The sequence below is a fragment of the Scylla paramamosain genome, chromosome 47 (assembly GCF_035594125.1).
Source record: "Scylla paramamosain isolate STU-SP2022 chromosome 47, ASM3559412v1, whole genome shotgun sequence".
Classification (NCBI taxonomy): domain Eukaryota; kingdom Metazoa; phylum Arthropoda; class Malacostraca; order Decapoda; family Portunidae; genus Scylla; species Scylla paramamosain.
This window is the reverse complement of record NC_087197.1, coordinates 6051795-6065526: the sequence shown is the minus strand read 5'-3', so window position 1 is coordinate 6065526 and position 13732 is coordinate 6051795.

Genomic DNA, 13732 nt, shown 5'->3' with positions numbered 1-13732 from the left:
TCCGTCACAATCCCGGTAAACTGTTTCTCTTGGTCACTGCAGCCATTTTACTTTTATAATATCTTTATGGGTAAATATGAAAATTCATCTGGTCCTCGAGGGGGGGTCGACCAGACCCTTGAGACGTCACCCGCTGGCTGTGATGGTGATGTGCAGGCTGAAGCTCGTACTCCCCCTGCTGTTATTTCAAATGGTGGAATACCCCTTGGGTTATCTGCTGAGTCTTGTCTTGACACTCTTATGACCATTAACGTCTATGCGTCCACGTCATACCGTGCTATCCACTCGGTTTTCAAGCCTTTTGGAACAATTCTCCGAATCCGTCTCAAATATGACTCTTGAGGCAACAAATTCTTTTGCGTCTTGGAGACATATTAATTGGTGAAACAATTCGATCATGCAATGTAACTAACAGCGAGAATGATTATTGTCCTTATGGCTTTGATGGTGCTGAGGAACGTGCTCCCAAAGTTCGCCACCCATCTACACCAATAATTGTAACATGTTATAGGGAAGATCGAGGTAACTTTATTCACACTGCTAAGTATCTATAAAGGGAGATTAGAGTGAACCCTATAAATAACATAATAAAATATAGAAAAGCTGTGTTGATCCGAACTAAAGATTTAACGCAGACGATGATGCTCTTCCATCTACTTTGCCCTTCTGATAAGATTTTTAAATCCATCAAGCCACACTGGACATTTAATTACTGCAAAGAACGTATTTACAACCAGGACCTGTGCGAATTATCAGATGACATCCTTCAGTTTGTCCAGATAATCTTCAACGAGTGGCCAAGATTAGAGGAAATAGTAATATGATCATGCTCACTTTCTACAGTTTTTTTTTTTCTCCCCGAGCGCTTTAAGATTGGTCCTCTTTCTCTCACAGTAAAGGCTTTTATAGATCGTCTTTTGCAATGTTACTGGTGATATCAATTCGGTCACGAAAGAAATAACTGTACAAATCGTCCCTGGTGCGGTCACTGCTCTGCCCTTGACTCACTATACTCCTCAATGTGAATCAGAACCTCATTGTTTCTACTGAAGGGAAGCTCACGCACTACGTTTTCGACAATGCAAGAGGTACCGTCTAGACCAGGACATTCTTCAACTGGCTAATTCTCAGTTTATAAGTCTCAGTAGTGCCAGGTGGCAACTTCTTTTCAGACAAAAGGATGGTGGGGCAAAGGCATACACCCCTTCTCTTCACTCTCGTTCTTCCTCCTGTACTACAGGTAAAACGGTTATAATACCTTTACACCTTTTTTCAACAATCAATTATTGTTCCTTCCCATTCTTGTGAGAATGTCGCTCCTTCAGTTGCTGTCTCTAACAAGCTTTCTATTTTGGAAGATATCACTGATAAGCCCTCCTCTGCATCTTCAGACAAGCCCTCCTCTACTTCTTCAGCAAAGCCCTCCGCTGCATTTCCATCTACATTACAGACTCCTTGTATAGGAGTTCATATTGCAGAAATTCACACCATCATGGATTCTCAACCACGAACACCTTCCGAGGTTTTTAAGCCTCCACAGACACATTCAAGTTAATCTCCCAGTATTCCTCCTCAGTCCCACCAAAAATGTTTTCTGGGATCTGTTGAGTTCCTAGACTCGACGGGCGTTCCCCCTAGAAAGCCAGACGTCATTAATCATAGTGATTCTTCCACATCTGATATGGATATAGAGGGTCTCTCTGCTCGTCTCCCCAATGGGTTCTCTTCCAGGAGCGATACTAATCCGTCCATCTCGAGGAATCCTTTTCAGGAGTTTCAGACTTTTATGCTGGTAGCTACTCACTCCATTTTCTCAGTCTCAGGTTTTTGCGTCTGCAAGCAATGTAGGATCTGATATACCTCACCAATCGAGTAAGGTGCCAAATCATGTTGGCAAAAGGAAGCTTCTCTCAAAGGCTGCTCTGAAAACTCTTTCAAAATAGTAATATTCAGGGTCCTTCAGTGGAATTCTCGTGGTTTGTGTGCCTTCCGGGAGGAACTGTGTCTCCTATCACCCAGTGTGTGAATGTTTCCAAGAGACAATGGTGGAAACCCGCGTCCTCTGCTCCTTTTTGGATACTATGCTTTTTATTTTTATTTTGATTTAGGGCAAGGCTACCATGGTGACAGCAATTTCAGTCCGCAAAGACATATCTTATATTGAGCTTAAACTGCAATCTCCACTACAGGCTGTTGCAGTTAAGATATTTTTAAACCAGTGCTATACAGTATGTAGTATTTATCTTCCACCTATCTTATCCACCTCGTGCAAGACCAACCATCTCCGTTTCTCCTTCTAGGAGATTTTGATTATCGTCACCCGCTGTGGGGATGAGAACACAATCAACCCCAGGGGTGTTTTACTTGCTTCTCTAATAGAGGATGAGGAACTGGGGATTTTAAATTAGGGGGATACAATACATTTTCACAGCCAATGTGGTACTTTTATGGTCATTAACATTTCTCTCAGTTCTCCTATTGGTGTTTTAGACTGATTGGTAGGTTTTACTAGACTTGCAAAGCAGCAACCACTTTCCTATAACATTGGAATCGGCAGTCTAAACCAGGGTTTGTCATTCCCGGTGTCGTGTAGATTAGGTTGCCTGCCAACTTTTTACGGAATTCACTTCCCTGAATTGTTTGACTTTGATAGGACATATAAGGCTGCGGCATATTTTACCGATGTATTACATTCTGCTGTTATCCGATCCATCCATAGGATGTCTGGCCGTTTTTCCAAACGCCCAGTTCTTTGGTGGAATGGCTATTGCTCTGCTGCTGCTTTGCGGGCTAAGCGTACTGCTTTCTCCCATTTACGCCGACATCGCGGCGACCCCCAGTGCATGGACGCCTTCCGACATGCTCGAGCTCAAGCACGACAAGTTCTTAAGAATGCGCAGCGAACGTCTTGGAGGGATTATGTCTCCTCGATTACGACTCAGACCCCACTTACAGAAGTGTGGAACAAAGTTCGCAAGATTTCTAAGAAGTTTTTGCCTCCTACCCACTTCTGTATTGTCTCATGCTAGAGTCGATGACTGATCCCAAAATGATTGCTGATATATTTGTCGATCACTTTATTAACATTTCCAGGAAGGATCCTAATTCACGTATGGCACAGCATCGTCGCCATTTGGAATCACGTGTTAACTTTGTTTCCGGTGTTGGCGAATCTTATAATGTCTCGGAGCTAAAAATGGAACTGTCACAATGTAATGATTTGTCACCAGGCCCTGATGATATCCCATATGCGTTTTTACTCCACATGTCGGATGGCGCTTATTTTGTTTATTTATTTATTTATTTATTTTTTATCAGCCCTTTTTAATTTTATTTGGAATACCGGTGATTTTCCCTTTTCTTGGAGAATTGCTACAATTATCCGCATTCCAAAGCCTAGAAAACATTAGCTGGCGACCAATAATCGCCCCATTTCCTTAACATCTTGCATTCGCAAGTTGCTAGAAAATATGGTAAATGTCAGGCTTATGTGGTACTTGGAGAGAGGCAATTACCTGTTTCCTGTTCGGTATGGTTTCCGGAAAATGCGGTTTACATATGATGGTCTATTGTCTCTAGAATCTTTCATCTGTGAAGCATTTACAAATAAACAACACCATGTCACAGTATTTTTAGATTTAGAGAAATCTTATGACAGTTTGGTGTCACGGTAATTTACTTAGTCTGTTCGTGTTTAGTCTCCGTGGAGGACTCCCTATTTTTATACAGCAGTTTTTATCTCGGCCTTTTTTTATGGGTGCAGATTAGTGGCATTCTGTTAGAATCTCGTCTACTTGAAGATAGTGTGCTGCAAGGAAGTATACTTAATGTTACATTTTTCTCTGTGGCCATGAAAACTATCATTTTTGAGCTTCCGGATGAAGTCCGTGGTAGCCTACATGTTGATAACTTGTCAATCGCTTTTTTTTGCTGGGGGGAGTGTCATTGATTGAAAGGAAGTTGTAGTTGGCAATTAAAAGGATTTCTCAGTGGACTACAACTTAGGGATTTCGTTTCTTGGCTTCGAAAACTGTGGCTATACACTCTTGCCGCCTTCGTGGTGTTCACCCTGACCCAGTCCTATATCTCTATGATAAAAGAATCTCTTGTTTGGAGGAAACTCATTTTTTTCTGGGACTTATATTTGACAATCCTCTAACTGGGTTACCTCACTTTCGTTATCTTATGGCAACTTGTATGAGTGATGTCACTCTTTAGGGTTTTAGCTTATACCTCTTGGGGCGCTGAGAGACAGAACCGCCTCTTTTTTTTTTTTTTATATGTAGGAGTGGCATCGGCCAGGGGCATCAAAACTGTAATAAAAAAAAGCCCACTGAGGTGTCGGTTCTTGAACAGAGTCGAAAGCGGTAGTCAAAAATTACAAAATAAGTGTTTTAAAACCTCCCTCTTGAAAGAGTTCAAGTCATAGGAAGATGGAAATACAGAAACAGAGAGGGAGTTCCACAGTTTACCATATGAAAGGATGAATGACTGAAAATACTAATTAACTTTTGCATTAGAGAGATGTATAGAAAAGAGATAAGGGAAAGAAGAAAGACATGTGCTGTGATGCCACGGGAAGAGGGGAGGCATGCAGTTAGCAAGATCAGAAGAGCAGTTGGCATGAAAATAGCCATAAAAGATATTAAGAGATGCAACATTGTGGCGATGAGAAAGAGGCTGAAGACAGTCAGTTTGAGGAGGGGAGCTGGTAAGACAAAAAGCTTTTAATTCCATCTTGTCTGAAAGAGCGAGAACTCCCCACATATGTGATGCATACTCCATACACGGACGGATAAGACCCCTGTGCAAAGTAAGTAGCTGGGGTGGTGAGAAAAAATGGCAGAGACGACTCAGAACACCCAATTTCATAGAAGCTGTTTTAGCTAGAGATGAAATGTGAAGTTTTCAGTTAGATTATAAAATAAAGGACAGACCAGTTTATTACCCCCTCCTCCTGCATCGAACTCTTTTGAAGTACTTTTCAACATTTTACCTCTTCTTGCCTTCATCTTCTTATTTTATCAGTTCTTGAGTGACTCTACGGTCTCATTGGAATTTATTCTATTATTTATCTCATTTTGGAATTTCTCCCAATTGGAAGAATTACAGATTGAATTGGAGAAGTGGAGATGGTAAACAGTATTGGTATATGGTCCCTGTTGGTGTTTGAACCTTGCGCTATTGTGAGTATTCTGTGATTGGTGAGAATAATGTCTGGTGTGGTTGTTGTGTTGTGTGCATGAAATGTTGGGAAGTAGGGTCCTTTCTGGGTAATCATTCTTTGATTTATCAAGTGATGTTACTGTCTTCCCTTGGTGTTGGTGTGTCTGTATCCGAGTGTGGGATGGTTTGCATACAAGTCCGCGATCATATATACTGGAGTATTTCTCATGAATAGTTGTGAAAAATCTGGTATGGGTATCTAATCCTTGTTTGGTGTTTGATAAAGTGTGGAAACTATAATCAGGTCTGCAGTGGTATTTATCTGTACTGCTAGTAGATATGAGATAAAGGTGTCACATAATTTATGTGGAATGTTATCTCTGACTGCAATTTTGATGCTATCCTAATGTCTGCTTGTTAGGTTTTTGGAATGTACTTTGTATCCTGAAATTTTTAAGGTTTCATTTTCTGGCATTTCGTGACTGTTAATAAGGATGACGTCAGGGTCTAAATTTTCTTTTATATATTTGAGAGACCAAGTCTTCTCCCCATCCAGTTAAGTACGTTATGTTGAATGATCTTTACTTTTTGTTCTGTTTTGATTTGTTAGAATGTGGATGTTTTTGTCGTTCTGTAAGCGAGGCTGAGGTGTTTGTGGAGTGTGTCTTTGGATGTGTATTTTGGGGTCATGGGAGAGTTATCTTCAGTTTTTTAATTTCTTTTTGTGTATTGTAGGCGTGTTGAATGTGGAGGTGGTACTGTATTACCTCCTGTGTGTTCTTCAGCAATTTGGATTTCTTCCTCATTTTCCGATTCACTGTTTGGTTCCAGGTCCTCTGGAACCAAATTTAATGTTTGTATAATATCGTTGCTTGTTAGCATTTTTTGTTCTGTTTGAGTGAGGTTGTGCATGATTTGATTTTGAAGGTGAGTTATTTGACAGAATTACTGTAGACAGCTTGTTAAGGTTGAGTAAGTCTATTAGAGTTTTTTGGAAAGTGCCAGGGTTTACAGAGTTTAAATAATGAGCATGAATAAGGCACAAAAATATTTTTGAAGTTTGGTTGGTGTTCCTGAGGGAGAAGGAACTCATATTGGTTGTTAGGGTAGCAGTTGTTTGAGAGTATATTTGATTCTTTTTAGTCTTTACTTGCTCCTCCTTTTGTTCCATGGCTTATTTGTGTTTGGGGCATTTGTAAGCAATGGTTCTGTGGTCATCGCCAGAATTGAGAAATTTTTTGTTTTCTGAGGTATAGGATGTCCATGTATGTTCTACGCTGCTGCACTCAGAACAATCTTTATAATCTTGAGGTTTGTGACATCTGTTTGTAAGGTGATCTTCTATGGTGTAGTATCGCATGCAGAAGACTATTCCAATGTATCTCTCTTTCGAGTTTTGGTGCGGAGCAATGGAAATCTTGTAGAGTCTGAGGCCTTGTTGTAGTGCTTTGTCAGCCATAGTGACGGATTCGAATTCTATTTTTTCATGTTCTTCCCGCTTGCGGCGTCTGGGAATCTATAAACTGTTTGAACCTTCGCTTATTCCTGTTATGCCATTTTGGAGTCGTCGAAGTCATTGGTGGGATTGTCGTAGGCAAGTGAGTCTACTCTTTAGTAAATGACAGTTCTCCTTTCCTTAACTTCCTGGGAGAGGATTGGAGAGAAGCCATTGTCTGTGAGTGTTTTGATGACATCTGATTCAATGATCCTGTCGACATCTGCTACTGTGGAGATGTTGACTATGAGTCTGTCTATGGCCTCGTGTATGGAGTTGGCAAAGACATCTGTTTTTGTAAGGAGTTCCGCCAGCCAAAGTTTGGTCCTTCGGTCTCTTGGTCTATCTTATGTTTTGATCTTCAGCCGTGCCATTGTTTACATGTTACATGTTTTTCAGTACATAAAGTGAATCCTATTGGGAGGAGAGCCCAAATGACAACCACAACTAATGGACAGAAAGTGGGAAGGAGCCTGTCCAGGCAGAACAGTTTACTGTCCCAGCTTCTAACAGTCACCGTAGATACCCGTGCCTATTTGAGTTTTTGCCTGATCTTTCCAGTGGGTTTAAAGCGGCCTCTAAAGATCCCACTGAGCAAGCCGTAGTAGAAGGGTTCACCTTCACCACACTGGGGGAAGCTAAGAGTGAAGAGGAGAAAATACAGTAGAAGAAGAAAGAAGTAGATTGCAAGAGGGCGGGGTAATACTACACACCACACATTTGTAAATATATAACATTTACAACAAGCCACACAAGACCTCAAAAAACTTCTTGCACTCTGCGCCACCGAAAATATATTCATTACAGGTGACTTTAATGCACATCGTGATATACTGGGCTCCAACAGAAACAACAGAAACGGGCATCACATAGCAGAGACCCTTCAATATATTCCTGAAGCGAGACTCCTAAACACACAAAAACCGATACACATAGCTGGTAGGGTCCTAGACCTCTCCTTTGTCAATAACAATCTTTTACACACAATCATACTGACCACTACAACATTATCTAGCCAGCGATCACTTCGTGACATGCACCCAGTTCAACATATCTCAACTGAGACAACCCACCAGAGGAATGAAATGGAACCTAAAGCGAGTTAGCTGATCACTCTACAGAGAAAAGTCTGGACGCATCTCAACTCAATGCCACAGCAGGACCGATGGTACTACAACTGGGACGTGAAGGAACATAATCACAGGATTAACCAGGCCAGAATACTGCACAGGAAGCACAAGACGAACGCTCCCAAAGACCTCCTCAGAGCTGCAATTGAAATTGCAAAAGATGCCTCCAAGGAAATTGAAAAAAAAAAAAAAAAAAAACGGTTGGAATGGTGTTCCTCCATAGGACATACCAGCAGACTAGGGGACATGTGGTGGGATGTCAGAGGTGTAGCCGGCCAACACCCTACTAAACAACCCATACACCCAGACCCTTCCAAAGAGGCAAACAATCTAATACACTCTTTCACGGACAGAAGCAGTAATACACAACTACCAAACAAAATACGTGACATATTGCACAGACTAGCTGCAACACGAATAAGAACATTCAACAGGGCCTGCTAAGAGGCAGACAACACTAACGCCCCATTTACACTCCTAGAACTAAAATTCTGCTTCAAGACACAGAAAGACATGGATGCTGGCGCGGACAAAATCACTTACAGAATTATCAGGGAAGGAGGCCTTGCAGGATACCAAGAGCTACTCAGCATCATTAACCAATCCTTTGCTGAAGGCATACTCCTACACCGTGGAAGACACTCATCATAGTTCCCATCCCCAAACCAAAAAACCCTGGGAAGACAAGACCTATTCAGCTGTCTTGGGAAGACAGCTGAACAGACTGAAATGGGCGGTTGGGAACTTCCACAGGAACATCTATGCATATACGATGAACAAGGGGACAAAGGATTGCATTACCGAATTGATGATCACCATATCAAAAGGAAAAACCATAACCACCTTCGTGGACTTTGAAAAGGCCTTCGAAACAGCAAACGTATTACCCATCCTTTAGTCCTTCACACACCGAGGCGTTAAGAGAGATTACTCCAGTGGACAGCCGGCTTCCTAAAAAGAGAGGAAGGCCAAGTTTAAAATCCAAGGCACTTTTTGTGAGGTAAAAAGCTTCGAAAATGACACTCTCAAGCAGCACTCTCAGCCCCTTCCTCTTCAATATCCTGGTTGGAAATATTGCCTCCTGTAACATTAGAGAAACCAAAATTTTAGTCTATACAGATGACAGTGCTCATTTCTACAGCCCATGCCGTAGAAATAAACCCATGCACTTAGACTTCCACATGCAGATGTCCCTCTTACCATCTACGATACAGCAGTTGAGTTGACGCCAAATCATCAATACCTGGGCATATGGGTCAATGCCTGCCTAAATTTCAATAGACACATAGCATCACTTAAAGAGAGAACAGAAGCATTGTTGAGGGTGATAAGAGTTATCTCAGGCTTTCAAGGAGGAACAGCGCCGGAGCTACTGAGGTGCTACTACATATAGACAGTTCGCTCCATCATCGAGTATGGAGCTCCCTGCTTAGCTAAGACTTCATCTACCAGCCAAACCGCCTTAGATTTTATACAAAACAAAGCATTCAGGATCATAACCGGTGCACCACGATGGACAGATGTCAGTATCCTACAGACCGAGACACGGATACCCCCAATCATGACAAACACAGCATACCTAATAAAATTTATACGTACACAGAATTAAAGACTTGAGGATACGATCAAGCAGGCTTTGGCTCAGGACAGACAGCTTTTCCACGAAGTAACATGGCCAGAAACAACCAGTGACTATCTGAGAATCATCGTTGCGCACACGACTTCTTCAAACATCTTCGGAACGACACACTATACAATAACTACATTAAACCACCATTGGGAGAAAGCATCCTTCAGAACAACCATACACTCCTTGTCAGACTCCAAGAAGAACTTGAATTCAACCAACCTTGAAACAGAAGCAGAGGAAGCATTATAAACCGCCCCAACACACAACACAGAGATTTACTACCCAGATGGATCTGTAGATACATACACCAGACAAGCTGCAGCGACACTACAGTGTGACTACGACACTTCCAACTTCCAGATGGATGGTCTACATTACAGACGGAGCTAGTAGCTATCCAGAAACCACTAGCAGATAGCATACACAAGCACAAAAACGTACTAATACACATCGATTCGCTAGGAGCCATACAAGCCATACAAACACCCAACACCAGCAGACAACATAAGCATCATAACAGGTATACTAGCATGAGCCCAAACAACAAGGAAGAAGCATCAACATCCGTAGGCACCTGCCGAAACGATAATTACTCCTAGTGAGGTCTAAAGCCCTAGATCAGGGGATGCTGTGAACATCATTAAACCCAGCTGTGACCTCACTGAACGTTTCCCTTTGTGTTTCATAATACAAGGAGGCAGTCAAAGCCTGCCCTCTAAAGACAACTCTCTTCCTCCACACAAAACTACAAGCATCTAATAACACACACACCCCTCACTCAAAATTTCAAAATTATCATGGCGACTCCTACACCAGCCTCGGAGTCCCCATCTGGGTCGGACTGCCCTTCTGACAAGGACCCCAAGTGTCTTGACACCCCCTTGAACTTTTTCTTCATTAATTTCTGCAACATTCGCGGTATAAGATCTAGTTTTCAATCTGTAGAACACCACCTCTCCTATTCTAAACCTCATCTTCTTTTCCTCACTGAAACTCAGGTGTTTGAGGCAACTGACAGTACCCCCTTTTCTGTTCCCTCCTACTTTATCTATCCTCATTTTCGATCCAAAGCTGAATGTTGCGTTTATGTGCGCAACTACTTAACCTGCTCTCATAGCCTTCTGGCTACGACTATAGAGTCACTTTCAAACTAAATTTATCTGTGTTGTACACCTCTCACCTAACTCCTCTGACTATAAGAAATTCTTTGACTACTTAACTTCCAAAGTGGAGCACATTCTGACTCTCTTCCCTTTTGCAGAGATCTCCATTCTTGGAGACTTCAATGTTCACCACCAGCTTTGGCTTTCCTCTCCCTTCACTGACCATCCTGGTGAACTAGCCTTCAACTTTGCTATCCTCCAAGACCTAAAGCAATTGCTGTAACACCCTACTCGTATTCCTGACCGTCTTAGAGATACGCCCAACATTCTTGACCTTTTCCTGACCTCTAATCCTTCTGCTTATGCTGTTACCCTCTCTTCCCCGTTGGGCTCCACCGATCACAATCTCATATCTGTATCTTGTCCTATCGCTCCAATCTCTCTTCATGATCCCCCTAAGCGAAGGTGCCTCTGGCGTTTTGCCTCTGCTAGTTGAGGGGACCTGAGGAGGAATTTTGGTGATTTTCCTTGGAATGACTACTGCTTCCGTGTCAGAGACCCGTCTTTGTGTGCCGTGCGCATAACGGAGGTGATAGTGTCTGGCACGGAGGCGTACATTCGTCACTCTTTTTCTCGACCTAAACCTTCCAAACCTTGGTTTAACACAACCTATTTTCGTACTATACATGATAGAGAGGTGGCCCACAAAAATTACTTAAGCCTTCCATCACCAGAATCTCATGCACTTTATATTTCTGCCAGGAACCATGCTAAGTCTGTCCTCCAACTGGCCAAAAACTCCTTCATTAACAGAAAGTGTCAAAATCTTTCAAGGTCTAACTTCTCTCGTGACTTCTGGCATCTAGCCAAAAATATCTCCAATAACTTTGCTTCTTCTTCTTTCTCTCCTTTATTTCAACCAGATGGCACCACTGCTATCACATCTATTTCTAAAGCTGAACTCTTCGATCAAACCTTTGCCAAAATGTCTACCTTGGACAATTCTGGATTTGTTCCTCCCTCTCCTCCACCCTCTGACTACTTCATGCTACCTATTAAAGTTCTTCGCAATGATGTTTTGCATGCCCTCGCTGGCCTCAACCCTCGGAAGGGTAATGGATCTGATGGGGTCCCTCGTATTGTTCTCGAAAACTGTGCCTCTGTGCTTGCACCTTGCCTAGTCAAACTCTTTCAGCTCTGTCTGTCAACATCTAACTTTTCTTCTTGCTGGAACTTTGCCTACATTCAGCCTGTTCCTAAAAGGGTGACCGCTCTAATCCCTTAAACTACTGTCCTGTTGCTTTGATTTCCTGCCTATCTAAAGTTTTTGAATCTATTTTCAACAGAAAGATCCTTAAACATCTATCTCGTCACAACCTTCTATCTGATCGCCAGTATGGGTTCCGTCAAGGCCGCTCTACTGGTGATCTTCTGGCTTTTCTTACTGAGTCTTGGTCATCTTCTTTTAGACAATTTTGGTGAAACTTTTGCTGTTGGCTTGGATATATCAAAAAGCTTTTGATAGAGTAAGGCACAAAGCTTTGATTTCCAAACTACCCTCCTACGGCTTCTATCCTTCTCTCTGTAACTTCATCTCAAGTTTCCTTTCTGACCGTTCTATTGCTGCTGTGGTAGATGGTCACTGTTTTTCTCCTAAATCTATTAACAGTGGTGTTCCTCAGGGTGCTCTCCTGTCACCCACTCTCTTCTCATTCATCAATGACCTAAACCAAACTTCTTCTCCTATCCACTCCTATGCTGATGATACCACCCTGCACTTTTCCACCTCTTTTCATAGACGTCCAACCCCTTAGGAAGTAAACATTTCACGCAGGGAAGCTACAGAACGCTTGACTTCTGATCTTTTTAAAATTTCTGAATGGAGCAGAGCAAACTATCCCCTCTTCAGTGACACTCAACTGCCCCCCTCTTCTACACTGAACATCCCCGGTCTGTCCTTTACTTATAATCTGAACTTGAAACTTCACATCTCATCTCTAGCTAAAACAGCTTCTATGAACTTAGGTGTTCTGAGACGTCTCCGCCAGTTTTTCTCACCCCCCTTAGCTGCTAACTCTGTACAAGGGCCTTATCCGTCCATGTATAGAGTATGCTTCACATGTCTGGGGAGGTTCCACTCATACCGCTCTTCTAGATAGGGTGGAATCAACTCCTCTCCTCTAATTGATTGTCTTCAGCCTCTCTCTCAACGCTGCAGTGTTGCATCTCTAGCTGTCTTCTACCGCTATTCTCATGATAACTGCTCTTCTGATCTTGCTAACTGCATGCCTCCCCTCTTCCCACGGCCTCGCTGCACAAGACTCATCTTTCTCTCACCCCTATTCTATCCAGCTCTCTAATGCAATGCTCTCTAATGTTAACCAGTATTCTCAATCATTCATCTCTTTCTCTGGTAAACTTTGGAACTCCTAGCCTGCTTCAGTATTTCCATCTTCCTATGTCTTGGCTTCCTTCAAGAGGGAGGTTTCAAGACACTTGGCCTTCGATTTTTGACTACCGCTTTGGACCCTTTTCTGGGACTGGCATCTCAGTGTTTTTTTTTTTTTTATATTGAATTTTTGTTGCCTTTCGCCAGTGTCCCTCTTGCATAGAAAAAAAAAAAAAAAACTGGGTCTCGAGCTACGTGGACATCACAGCCAACGAAACAGCTGAACTGATGGCAGCCAAGGATACATTCAAGCTTCCTACCATCACGGCAAATATCCCCACAAACATTTCACAAATGAAAAACGCCCTCAAGAAGAAATCAAGAGAACTGATAAAACAAAACATACAGATCAATGCAGTTGGAGGATTCAGAAATGCGAAATAGTACATAGGCACCAGTAAAAACATAACCGACATACCAAGACAGCTCAATAAACAAGACAAGAATAACATATATCGATTACGACTAGGATACCGCTGGTTGGCAGAGATAAAACAAAACAAAACAAAACAAAAAAAATAAATAGATAAAAAAAATAGATAGAATAAAATAAATAAATAAATAAAAATAAAATAAAAATAAATAAATAAATAAAAGAAAATCTGACACATGCATCCATTGACACTGAAACTGACACACCGCTGGTCCATTACATCATCGAATGCCCTGCCCGGCCCGACCGTAACGCTTTTCAAAGGCTAATATCTCCTGAACTACACGGTAGATCGTAACGAAATTTGCACCATATGATAGCAGGAC